Genomic DNA, 14,488 nt, shown 5'->3' with positions numbered 1-14,488 from the left:
GGCTTGTCCATCTTGTGATGCTTACACTCAGATCAGTAGAACATGAACTCACTCAAACAAAATGACGGAAATGGAGCCAGACTCAACTCGTAACTCATAAAGGAAGTGGATTGATAATCAACTTCCAGACACAGAAGGTAAGGAAGGCTTAAGGATACTTTTTAAAACGTATCCTTAGACAATTTGCTTCAAGGAAAAGCTCTATTTGACAGTGTCTAGGTAAGTAATTATCACCCTCTCCGCTCTGTACTGGTAAAGAAGGTGTAATGTAAATTACCAACAGTAGCTATGGTCGAGTCTGAATCCCTTCCTTCCTTCCTTCACCTTGTGAACAGAAAGCATCTTTCAACTTGTGTAGCAGGAATCTTAAAGAGTCTTATTAATAAAATAAACTCGAAGCCAGTTATTGGGGTGAATGCTGGAAGATCAGAGAGACAGAACAGGCCACAGCTACCTCACCTTGCCAGTTCCTCAGCTGATCTGTTTCCTCAGACTGGAAGCTTCTGAGTCCTCATCCAGAATGGATCTCTGCTGAACTGCTGCTCGTAAGCCTGAATGCTTAACCAGCCAAATGCTTTACCAGCCAAATGTTTTACCAGCCAAATGCTTCTAGTTTCTGGTCTTCACACCTTATATACCTTTCTGTTTCTGCTGTCACTCCTGGGATTAAAGGCTCGCTTTCTGAGATTAAAGGTGTGTGTCACTACGCCTGGCTGTTTCCAATGTGACCTTGAACTCACAGAGATCCTCCTGGCTCTGCCTCCCGAGTGCTGGGATTAAAGGCGTGCGCCACCACTGCCTATTCTCATGTTTAATATAGTGGCTGTTCTGTCTCTGACCCCAGATAAGTTTATTAGGGTGTACAATATTTTGGGGAACACAATACCACAATCTTGAGTCTCTACTACCTATTGTGGTACCTGAAGCGAACAGGGTGACAATAAAAATAACTGGATACAACAATCATGAGGATTTATAAGAAATAAGGACAAAGTGTCAGAAAAGAAATTTTGATTATGAGAGTTTGTTCACATTCCTAAAACCATCCAGAAAGAGATAACTCTTTCACTGAACTTATTTCAGGTCTTCAGAAAGAACATCAAATGTTTGACATCATACAGAAGAAAAATGAAACAAAGGAAATATTTAATAATTGCAGTCTACAAAATGTTATGAACTTCCTTGTATGGCAAACCCAAATCAGAACTTTATAAGTGGAGGTGATGAACTCATTGAAAATGGCACTGTAAATGTGTTAGATGAATACTGGAATGTCAGTTTCCTCCTGATTCAAGAGTCCATTCTTGATCACTCCAACACACCCAGCCTATTCATTTTCCTATGTATGGTAGCTTGCTGAACGCATCCCATGATAGCAGCCAGCATCCTTACTCTGACTCTGCAGTCACAGCTGAGTAGACCCTCATGCTTTCCTAGCCTCAGGTGATTTTCCTAGCAAGTGTTCTAAAATCCAAGCCTTGAGATAACCAAACTGGATTTTAAGCTTAGGTTCATTTTTAATAATTTTAGACTCACTCTATGGCACTAATCACCCACTGGTAGATTTGGTCAACATTACTTGAGGATTTAATAATAACCAACATCCATAATATTAGGTATTCTGTTATCTTCATGGAGTCCAGGTGAGGATGTTTCACCCTTCTTTGGTCTGGTGGGCTCCATAAGTTCTTGGGGTTGATTTATCTGACAGGTTTTTAATATTACTATGTGTTTGTATCATCTCAATCTACTTTGGCATGTTTGAAAATGAGGTGTTCTTTTAAGTTTTTTTTCCTTTCTTTTAAGTTTTAAGAATGTGTTATTTATTGGTCTTTGTCTCCTGGGTAGAGCCATACAGAGGATGGCATCTATATGCTTAGTTAAGTATGGAATCATCCTGTGTTTGCACCCAAAATGAAGTCAAATGCTGTTTGTAAAATGGCATTTCTCAGGTTAAGGTAGAGCCTGAAGATCACCTGAGCCAGGCACAGGCTGATCTTGACCATAACAAGTGGGTAGTGCTACAGGTGAGACATGTGCAGCCTTTATCCATTGTGAATTTAATCCAGCCATAAACATTGGAATTACCTTGTCTATAGGAACACAAAATGGGCTTGCAGGTCATCATGCTAAGTGAGATATGCTAGTCTCACTAAGACAAACATCAATTTTCTCTCATGTGTGGAATCTGAAGAAAAATACAAGAGCATGAAAGGAAAACGAGATTAATAAGGGTATGGAAAGAGAAATGGGGAGAGACCAATGACAGGGTAAGTGTGATTAAAGTAGATTGTACGAATGTATGGGAATATAATGAAACTTCATAGATTATGCAATCTAATATAATCTAATTAAAAATGGTGACAACTGAACAGGGCCTCTAAAGAGAAGCTGAAAAACTGAACCAGGGCCAAATCTGATTCAGTGTCTGCTTTTGCAAATATAATTGTATTGGACTACAACCATTCATGTTTACCAAAGTATTGTCATTTTATCTATGGTTGCTTGACAGAAAAGATAAATAGTTACAAGAGAGATCATACGGCCCATGAACCCCAAAATATTTTTAACTAGTTGTTTACAGAAAGTGCCTCCAAACTGCTCTCAAACCCCTGGCTACTCCCCTAATCCTAACACTGCAGAAATCGTATACAGTTATAAACTTCCACAGCAAACAAAATGCTTCCTACTAGTCTAGCATTACAAATACAGAAAAGAAACTCCATTATGGGATGATTCAGACCTTGTTTTCTGGGTGTTCATTTAATCCTCAGGGAAAAGCATTTCCTGGGAACAGATGATGAATTTTGCTGGCAAGATAGCATAAAGACTGGAGATTGGGCTTAGAGGAGTGCCTGGGATGGAATGGGGTAAGAAAAGCCAAGCAATCACATCTTACTTGTTCCTCTGTACAAACCTTCCCATTCATCAGACTCGGAATGCAATCTGTCAGTTGCAGAGACAGGCAGACCCCATCACTCTTCAGGGTTGAGCGCTTGCTAAAATTTGCAATGAGAAATGGTTAGGGACAGTGAGGCATATGGTTGTTGTAAGGAAAATAGTTAATCAATCAATCTCCTGGCAGTTTTGTTCTAATTCCTTAAAAAATGAAGTTGCTTTGTTGTTGAATCTTCTTCTAACATTAAATTATTTATACAATAAATGTATGTAGAGGCTGGAGAGACCCGTGGCTTTGGAAATGCTGGCTAGGGTTCCCCCAGATGGCTATTGTTGACAAATCCAGCAACTAAGTAACGTAGATCTAGTTAGATGCACAAAACACCAATTCAGTATATAAGTTCTTTGAAAAAAAAATAAGCATCAAGGGTGTGTGTGTGTGTGTGTGTGTGTGTGTGTGTGTGTTGTGCTAAAGAGAATGAATGCCTATAACCATGGGATGTCTACATGCCTCAGTACTGCTCATACTGTTAATAGTCACATTTCAGGATGAGCATCTCAGGATATAGGAGGAAGGGAAACTTCCCATGACAACCTAAATACAATATTTTTCCCCTGGGAGTAGAACCAGAGAGGGGGCTGTTCCTATAACTGAGAAATTCGCAAACCAAGTAAAACAAAGCCAGTAATTCCCAGACAGCTGTGTATGTGTGTGTGCATGTGTGTGTGCATGCGTGTGTGTGTGTGCGCACGCACATATGTGTGTGCACATGTGTGTGTGAAGCAGACAGGGAAACACCAAAATCAGAAGTAATACCAGTAAGGACTCTGCAGCCTTCCATGATGCCTCAGAGAAGTTCTTTTCCTGGATGCTATAGATCCCACAATAGGAACTAAAAGCCTCGACAAGCAGCAAGGCTGAGAAGCCAACCCTGGGATTCCTATGGTAGTCCAAGGATCCTAAAAGGGAATCTTTGCTATGGGGAAAGAAAACAGTTTCACACAAGCATATCAAATAATGACTAAAAGCATAAATCGAGCCTAACTATGAAAGAAGTCCTGACAGGATGAGTGGCTTCCGTAGAAATACAAATTGGTAGTAAATGAGTCCAAACTAAATGGCAGACTTGAGAGAATGAGAAAATAGTGAGTTCCAAGTGATCAGCATTCTAGAAACCCTTTCACAGTCAAAAGAGGAGAAAACAAGAATTCAGAATTACTATCTCAGGTCAGTGTACCCTGATGGGAAGACAAAATCGGTCCTTTATGGTGTGTGTATGTGGTATATGTGTGTGTGAATGTGTGTGTATGTGTGTGTGTATGGGGAGGGGGAACACTCTAAGTTAGGGCAGATATGTCATCAAGTCAGTACAGAATAAGAATCTGAAACCTCCCCTTCACTTAGCATCTTGTTGACCAAACAAGTATTCTGATGGAAATACGATTTTCTTCTTTCTCAAAGTAATTTTCCCTACCTTGGTCTCTTAAGTAAATGATAGAATTGTGAGGCAAAGTTGGTCTCTCAAAGTGACACACACACACACAGACACACACACACACACAAGCAACAAAAGCCAGTCCTAGTTGAATATGAGTCAAGTATCTCTGGACTCTAGTCCCTACCTAAGAAGACAGGCCGTCACAATAGCACATCCTGCTACACAACTGAAGGACCAGTCTATGCCAATGCCATTTAACCCTTCCTCACAACCAAGTGCAATAAGGAAGATACAAAAGCAAACAACCAACCAAACAGATGCAGAAGAAAGATCCCAGGCAGCGGCCACATGCATCAGCATCTCTGGCTCATGGGTAATGAGGCTATTGTAGGCTCACGGGTAATGAGGCTATTGTAGACTAGAGTACAGAAGTAGAGATGAGGAAACCTTTTCCCTCTGTCTTCTCTGGAAAACAGACTTAATATGGAATAACCTATGAGACAGAGTGTGGCTTGGCTATCAGCTTCCCTCCAAATCCCATCAGGTTTTATATTCCCGGACTATGCCATTGTTGCTTGCCTTAGGACCATCATGCTGCTGCTTAGGGTCAATTTAAGCTGTGGAAAACTCTTTGAAATTAGTTATTCATAAAGGAAGAACAAAAAATGGCCAGAGCAAGACCAAATGGGCAAACAGATTGCATGCAAAGAAAACAAAACAAAACAAAACAAAAAACCTCAAACAAAATTAGACACCATTGTCTCTCTTACCCAAGTTGCTGCAAGTGAGCAAACATTGGAAGATCTCTCTTGAAACTTTTTCTCCAAAGCACCCCAAGGACCTAGCATCATGAGAAAAATCCTGGACACAGCTAGAATACCTACTGCATGCTCATAGTATCTTCAAAGTTTAACTGAAAAACCTCAATTTACATAGAATGTACTAAGAAGAAAGCAAAATATGCATTTGCTTCTGCATGTGGGTAACATACCCTCCCTTAAGAATATAAAAACCCAATGCTTCTCCCCAGTATATCACAACACAGCCACATACCATGCCTTTTGAATGAGACCAGAGCATTAGGGAAATATACCATACGTATCCAGAGCTCTGCCTGTTCCCGCGCAAAGGGTAGGAACTAAATCAAATTGCACAACAGATTACATGAAAAAGCATCTAGCTAAAGGCAACCAAGAAGATGAATGAGAGTCTAACCTGTGAGCTCTTTTATATGGCTTGCCATACTTTCCCCATAGATTCTGCCACATCAACAGGAGAAAGAAGTCACACCATTTCTTAGAAAATTAGCTCAATGCCTTCATTTATCAGAAGTTTATCACAGAGCTTCCAAGGAAGTTTTTCCAAGGAAAAATAATCAACACTTCCTAAATCCTTGGGGATCTATGGCATAGAAACAAATGTGTAGACCTCAGGACAAGAAGCCTGGCTAAAATAAAGGAAATATTCCACCCTGACACACCAAAGAAGTGTGTCAGTGGACCTTCTCTCATGAAATGCAAAGATATACCCATGCTCCCTACCATGTTGGCACAGATAGCTTGATAAAATGGTGGCCTAGATTTTGAAGGCAGTTACAGCCCCAGCAAGGGAGTTATGCCTTCTAATGCTGGGGCAACTTTCTCCAGGGAGCTATTTTCTTTCTTTCCTTATTTTTTTCCACCATAAGATATATTGACTTTATATCAATATTCAAGTATTACCAACTTTACATTATATTGTTCAAGTTATAGGATACCAAGGGGGAAAATAAACATTTAACAATAGTATCTCTTCTTTGAGGATGGGAATTAGTATATTTTGGTAGTCACAGGATACTTACAGTGTGTCAAGCAGAATTGTGACTTTGCTTTGTCTTGTTTTGGACATCAGGTGTTGTTAGAGAAGATGAATATGGGTGTCAAGTTAACAGAGAAAGATTTATGAAACTTATATTTATTATATGTTGGTTTGATGTGGCTAAGGGGATACTCAGATACCAGATAAATTGTTCACACTGGCTGTGTCTGTAAGGATGTTCTGTGAAATAAGGCCTGCTTCCATCCATGTGGGTATCACCCACTCCTGTGAAAACCCAAATATAGTAAAAAGGTCAAGGCAGGGCAGGTTGACTCTTGTTTATTTGAGCTGGCACATCCAACTTGAGCTGAATTACATCATGGGCTTTCCCAGTTCCCCGGGATCCAGATCACACACATGCATTCTATTTCCTTGGAGGTCACTGAGTACTGCACTGAGGTAAGAAATCCACAGAGATATGGAATACTTCCTTTTTAAAAATAAAGAAGCACCAGCTACTAGCCAACCGGCACATAATTAAGCAAGCCTCTGCATCTTAGTAAGTTCAAGATTCAATGATGTTGAAAATCAAATTGAAAACTGTGGTTGGATGTTATAGATAATATATAAGACAAAATGTACATTTGCCGACACTCCGGAATGTCCCATTCTGCCTGATTTTACAGACAGCTCAAAGGTGAGAGAAAAAAAAAGGGGGGAGGAGAGGAAGTGAGGAAAAGGGAGACGCAAGAGTCCAGTTGAGGAAAACAACGATAATATACAGATAACTCCAGTGATCAGAAATCACCCTATACTCAGCATGGGGCTATTCCAAAACTTCTCCCTGGGTGTTTACAACAGTGCAATGTGAACAAACAAACAAATCTCTGCTTGTCAGGATGGGCACAACGCTTTTCTTTCTTTCCCAGAAGATGCCTTCCTCCACGACACCTTAGCGCCTCTTTCAGAAGCCTCTAACAGTTACCGAAATTGAAGTTAAGCCTTTTTCTCTTCCACTGCAAGTTTGACAGGACAAGGACAAGAAAATTTCTTCAGAGAACTATTCCTATAGCCTTTATCTGTAGACTAACATCCCTATATTGTTGGTGCTAGCTGTTCTACACCTTAACTGCAGCCCTGTTCCAATCACTTTACTAACATCCATCATTTCCTGAATATGACAGTGATATTCCATATCCACAGGAAAACAAGGACTATTATTATAGTTCCTGTTTGCTTGGACTAGCAAATGCAGTGAATGACCTGCTTAGTTCTCAGGGTAAAGCTGTAGGATTCACGAATATGAAATGAAAATTATGTGTGGTAAAAGCTTTGTGAACTTACTGATTGAGAATAGGTAATTTGCTCCAAATTGGGCACACTTGGGACTTTCATTTGCTCACAGACTGGTACAGCAAGAAGAGACTGGACTGGGAGACAGAGGCCCTGATGCTCATCCTATCTTTGCTGCTCTTTATATCCCATGTAGAAATTATAGCACTTCTCCAATCTCCCAACTCTGAGCTTTAGACTCTAACCGAAGATGCCTCCAGTTATAACCTTATTTGAGTCATTATTTCACGTAGCACTATGCCTTTACCAAGCCAAAGTTGTGGAAGAGATTCAGTTTTAAGTCTTAAGGTCTACTGTAATTTCTGCCAAGTCAGGAATCACCTACAGCTGTTGGGCCTCTAGAGAGACAGTCATGTTTCCTAACAAACAGGGCTAGCCCTTGTCTAAGCAGCCAACTAGATGTGTTTTGGAATAAGTGCCCTTCTCATCCCTCTTTCTAAATACCCTTGATGCTAGGAAATTCCCTTCCACCCCAGAAAGCCAGCTTCTAGTACGCATCCAAACAAGAAGGCAGTTGATGAGTCTAAGGTAGGATTATTTCCAGAAACTGTGAGAATGGAAGAACCTAAGTGAATGGAATGGCCTCACTGAATGCCTGCCTCACCATCTGCATCTCCTTCAGCTTTTGCTTCCAACTCTCCAGTGGCTCAGGCTGGGTTGTATTGTCCTCAGCTGCTCTTTCTTTCATAACTCTAGTTCAACAGCAAATCCCAGACATTTCATCTTAAAATTTATCTAAAATGCAAGTATCATCCACCACTCCTCATGTTACTATCCTATCCTAAACCTTTACATTTAGGGGATAATGCATATAGGAAAATACAGAGATAAGCAAAGAGAAATGGGCTGTGTTTCACAAGGTAGATAGTAAACAATGGAAAGAATTTGTCTTTTGAAAAAGGATGCTATGTGAAGTTGTATTTTATTATCAGATAGTCCAGAGAGAAGACACTTATCTAAAAATGAGAGCAAACAGGCACTGGCACATGTGTGCACCGTGTGTGTGTGTGTGTGTGCACCGTGTGTGTGTGTGTGTGTGTGTGTGTGTGTGTGTGTGTGTGTGTGTAGATTTATGTGGAGGCCAGGGGCCCACCTCAATTGTGGTTCCACAGGAATCATCCACCCAGTTTTTTGAAGCAAGGTCTCTCTTTGACCGGGAATTTACCGAGGAGGCTAAGCTAAAGACTTGCCAGCTAGCCTAGGGATTTGTCTGTGTCTGCCCCCAGTGCTGGGTTTACAAGCCTATGCCACCATGGCTGGCTTTTTAAATGCAGGTTCTGGGGATGAAACTCAGGTCTACGTACTTACAAGGCAACCATCCTATCAACTGAGCTATAACCTCAACTCTGGGGATAACCTCTTAACCCTTGTTTTTGTTCACACCTCCAAAATTTCTCCTATGGCAACCAGGGTGATCCTCGTGGCTTCCCGGATCTCTCAGGTTCAAAGCCAATATCTCATACATGGCACTCCACTTGTCTATTGGCCCTTGACACATCTTTGGCCTCACCTCCTCTTACATTCCCTCCCTCTGCTCCTGAGGCACCAGCTCCTTTGCAATCTATTCCTCAGACATGCCAAGCATACTGTAAGCTGCATGAGATCTTCATGCTTGCTGTCACCTCTGTTCAGAACCACAGTCCCTCCAGGGACTCCAGGCTCACTGCTCTCAACATCTCAACATTCCAACCTCTTTGGCAGAAGCTTTTTCATACGACCATGTATGTATATGTGTGTATGTGTGTACATATTTGCAATGTATACATGCACACCCACCCACCCATCTCCTTCTTGTTGTTGTTGTTACATTTGACCCTGATATCTAGTATGCATAGGGATTTGGTTATTTTTCAAGGGGATACTTTTCCAAATTAGAAAAATATGGGATAAAACAAAAACATACCTGCATATTTAGTTTTGATAAGCTTAATATCCATTTAAGATTATTTTCCCATATCAAAAGTAGGAGGAGGAGGAGGAGGAGAAGGAGGAGGAGGAGGAGGAGGAGGAGGAGGAGGAGGAGGAGGAGGAGGAGGAGGAGGAGGAGGAGAAGGAGAAGAAGGAGAAGAAGAAGAAGCAGCAACTTTCAAATGCTGTATGGTGTCCTTGTAGCTTCAGAAAATAGAAACTGATTCATTGTCCTTTTTTTTTAATAATCAAAGAAAAAGTGAGGATTTATGGGAAGGCTTGGAGGTAGGCTATCTGGGATGGACTGGAGGGAGGAAAGGAAGGAAGAAACATTGAGATTCTATTTCAATGAAAATATATTAAATAATGTAAAAACAAAAAGAAAGGAAAGTAGTAAAAAAATTTAATGCACTTGCCATGACAAAAGGCTTCCAAGCAGAAAGAGACTGGATCCTGTAGATCTAGTAAAGGATTATGGGATAGACATGACACTGGGAAGAAGAGACTTTCAGGAGGGCTTCAACATCAAGGTTTTTCACTTTGAAGGATCACTTTGGACATAGTACAAAGAATGGGAACCAGAAGCTGAGATCAAATGTGTACATTTTACTGTGCCAGCTACCACAGCTTTTACACTATGAGGACCAAGAAACTCAAGTCAGGAAACGAAGGCAAAATGGTGCATCCAACTACCCTCCCCAAGGAGCTTTTGTACAATCCTTGAAGGCATTGTTTTCATTCTAATTGTGCTGTGTTTATTGTTTTAGTTAGACAGAAGAGGAACTGTAGGTGTCCAGTGATGATAAATAGATTAGAAGGAGTGGTATTGGTGGAAGGAAGATAATAGAATACAAGGACCAGAATTTAAAAAAAAAAAAAAGAAATCTGAAAGTAGCAATGGATTTGTTAAAATTTGAGTATGATTTCAAGGCGAGATAAGAAAAGGTTATCCTAATGTTGGCTAAAGAAGATAAGGGAGGGAGATGCTCAGGCTGTGGATAGGTACATTTGGAAAAATGGTATCATTGGTTTCTGCATCCTATAACAATCTATTCTCAGCAGGAACACTTTAAAGTAGGCGACAGAAAGGGCTTTAACTCAATATGAGACTTTGCTTTGCCCATCAGAGGTCCAGTGGCAATTTTAGGTGAGCAGTAGGCTCTTTGATGTCTGAAGCTCAGAGGAAATATCTGGATTTGAGTTTTAAATATGGAGACAGGAACAGTTGTGTCGGGATAAAATATAGGTAGTTACAGAATCGAATTAAGGCACACTACAGCTTCCAAAGATTGGGTGGAAAGAAATATCCAGAAAGGAAAATTAGAGCTACATTTCATGCTACATGTGTTACAGCTACCCATGGAAATGCCAGCGAGGCTGATTACATGGCAATGTTGAAGTAGGGCACATCCAGGAAGTCTGAGTAAACAGTTTTCAACAGTTCCTGTGATAGTAGAGAGAGCCAAGGCAGGTCTTTGTGAACCAGCCAAAACCCAAACTTGTTTGTGTACCCACCCTTAATTGCATAAGGCATTGAGTTTGATCTGATCCTAACCTTTCTGAAAACATGTTCCTATTTTTACTATTCAACTCCAGATTATATTATTGATTCCCATCCTCCTTTTCATACTACTTTAAGTATGGCTAATTGGTATCACTTGTTTGTCAAAATAAGATTCTTCTGTGCAGTTTCTTTCATGTAGATTATTTTAAATCAAACAGTACATATTGCTTCTGTAAGACTTCTCTCCTAACTTCCCAAATGGATCACCAATTCTCAATTTAGTGTTTATGTACCCTACATACCTTAAAATATTTAACCAAGTATTTTTATAAATATGTATTCTTTTATGTGATCATAATTTTATAATTAGTACCAAAATAAATTATTCTTTGTTTTGGTTGCTGAACATTGCTACTGTTGTAGACCCACATGTATACTGGCAACTCTGGTCAACTCCATTTGAAGCTAGCTGGCATAACACTACAACTGTTCTCTCTTCTTCTCTGGCACAGTTAGGCTATTTCCATGTGCACTATTGCTCACAGCTGTGAATACTCATTGTAAATGTGCTATAGTTTCTCTATAGTGTCCGATTAATCTGTCCGTTACTGATCCAAAAGTTCAAGCATCCCTTGAACCATTATGAACAATGAGATGGGACTCCCGAGAGTGACAGTGATCCACATCTGTGTGAGGTCATTGGTTTTTCTTTAAAATAAAAAATAAGGCCTCTAGTTCATTAATTCTGGTAAGAGCTAATATCTTGTTGAATTGTAGTGTAAAAAAATGGGGTTGCATACTCTTTCATAAGCAAAATCTTAAGAACAAATGTCATTTGTACTGGCTTGTTGATTTTTCATGTACTTTTTATGTAACCATTCTGGTTTGGGATTATTTTTCTTGCCAGTTCAGGCCATTCTCTTGAAAATATTTTTCTCTCTACAAAACAAATAACCATTAAAGTTAATTCTTCAAGCAAGGTATATCTGGCATTAAAAAAAAAAAAAACAATAGTTTGCCAAGATCTAAAATTACATATTTGCTATGCATTCTTCTAAATATTTAAAATTATATTTTACTGATACTTTTAGGCACTCATATTACTAAATTGAATTTAAATAAATGTATCATTACTGGAATAGTCATTAAACTATAGTGTTCTTTAGGGTGCAGACTATACCACAAAGAGGCATTGATTTCAGCGACACGCCCCCCAGGAGAAGTGAAATCAAATGCTTGCTGCCAGCATGAGTGTGTGCAAAACCCATTTCCTCCATGTGCTCAAGATCAAGAAAGTGGCCCAACCAAAGGCTCTAGGGAATCTACGTTGGTCAAAACTGGCACTGCTCAAAGTTTGTGTTGAACTGAATTCAAATAGTTGACAATGACATGGAAAAAATAAATACTATCCTCTGCTTTTTAAAAAGTCTGTTTAAAGTACAGATCATTGGCTATGTCAAAGCTCTTTCAAAAGAGTCTCTCAGTCAAAATTATTTAGTTAAGCAACGTTGGACCAGCTCTACTGGGACCCTGAGGAATTTGTTTTATAAGTATTAATTGGAGTAAGCCACTCCCAGGCCTCATATATGTGTGTGGCTCTCCTTATAAGAAATCAAAAGGACCAATATGCATAAGCGACCAGAGTATAAAAAGTGGCATGTTGCAGGGGATGATCATGACAAATTTATTATACTTACATTGTGCTAAAGCTTCAAAATGAAGTCTCATTCAACTCCCCAAATCACTCATATCAATCTCCCTTTTTCTTTGTTACAGAGAATGAAATAAGCTCAGAGAACATCAGGAACTTGCCAGTGAGTGTGCACTTAATAAGAGGAGAAACCAGGTTGGAACCTGAGTCGCCTGGTTCAGAGGCCAACCTTACGTTTCTCTCCTGAGGAGTAAGAGATTCATGTCATAGGAAAAGCCCACAAATGCACATTACACACATTATACATGTAGGGTCACAAGCAGCTTTACTTACAAAAGTCAAAAGGTAGAAATGACCTCAGCATCTGTTGACAGACCAAATGTGGTCTCTACATGCAGGGATTAGCATTCTACCTTGGGAAGGAAGGAAAGTCTGGCCTGAGCTACAACAGGAATGGAACTTGAGGACAGTGTGCAAAGGAAAAGGAGTCAGCCACATATAATCATCGCTCTTCTATGCTGTGGGATGTTCAAGTATGTCAAATGTGTTGCTCTGATTGGCTAAAATAAAACACTGATTGGCCAGTAGCCAGGCAGGAACTATAGGTGGGACAAACAAAGAAGAGAATTCTGGGAAGTGGAAGGCGGAAGCGAAGAGAGCTGCCAGCCTCTGCCATGACAAGCGAGATGTAAGGTACTGGTAAGCCACGAACTACGTGGCAAGTTATAGATTAATAGAAATGGGTTAATTTAAGATAGAAGAAGTAGATAACAAGAAGCCTGCCACGGCCATACAGTTTATAAGTAATATAAGCGTCTGAGTGATTATTTTATAAGTGGGTTGTGGGACTGCAGGAGCTTGGTGGCACCTGGAGAGAAGCTCTCCAACTAAGCAATATAAGTTTCTATGTATTTACTTTGTTGGGTCTGAGCATCTATGGGCCTGGCGGGTGAGAGAGATTTGTCCTGACTGTAGGCCAGGCAGGAAAACTCTAGCTACACTTCTACGAGGTCCCCAGAGTCAATTCATGTTGTAAAAACATGGGCTGGTGAGATGGCCCGGCCACAGGGAAAGGTCCTGCTGCCAAGCCTAACAACCTGAGTCTGGTTCCTGGAACCCACATGCTAGAGACCCAGAACCAACTCCTGCAAGTGGTCCTCTGTCCTCCACATGAGTACCATGGCATGTACACACACACACACACACACACACACACACACACACACACACGTTCATTTATTTATAATTATATTATTAATATTACAACATATTTTTAAAAATTACGGGAACACAAATTAGTGGTACCAGGGGCTTCAGGGAGGGATGGATGGGAAGTTATTGCCAAATGGTACTGGGTTTCAGTTCTGTAGGATGAAAGGGGATCTGGAGCTTGGATTGTACCCAATATGAAAATACTTAATACTGCCAAACCACACATTTATAATAATTAGGATAATTATTTTAAGTTATGCATATACATACACCTTTAAAGACAAAACAAAAACCTATCTGAGTTCTTTCTTTTGACTTCTCCTATCAATTCCCTTTGTGTTCAGTATTAATTTTTGCTCTTCTGAAAAGCAGGGATTGTTATTAATGAGAAGAAGATTCTAGCCAGAAAATGAGTCTCTCTTTTATGACCTATTTAAAGAGAAAAATACCCTAAAAGCAAGGGCATACCTCACAGTATGTGGTCACCTATTTAAAGAACACAGATTCTTGGTTTTTTAAGATGGATAAAATTTTATTCAATTGTAAAGAAAAAACGAGATTATGAAACTGCAGAAAAATGGGTGGATCTGGAAAGTATAACTTTCAGTGAAGTGACTCAAACTCAGAAACATAAAAATTGCATGTATGTCTCTCTCATATGTGAAATCGTAGCCTGAGCCTGTAGTGTGTGTATGTATGCATGCATGTATGTATGCATGCATGTAT

Source organism: Onychomys torridus, chromosome 12, assembly GCF_903995425.1.
Source record: "Onychomys torridus chromosome 12, mOncTor1.1, whole genome shotgun sequence".
Lineage (NCBI taxonomy): Eukaryota > Metazoa > Chordata > Mammalia > Rodentia > Cricetidae > Onychomys > Onychomys torridus.
The sequence above is the reverse complement of the archived record's forward strand: the minus strand, read 5'-3'. Positions refer to the sequence as shown.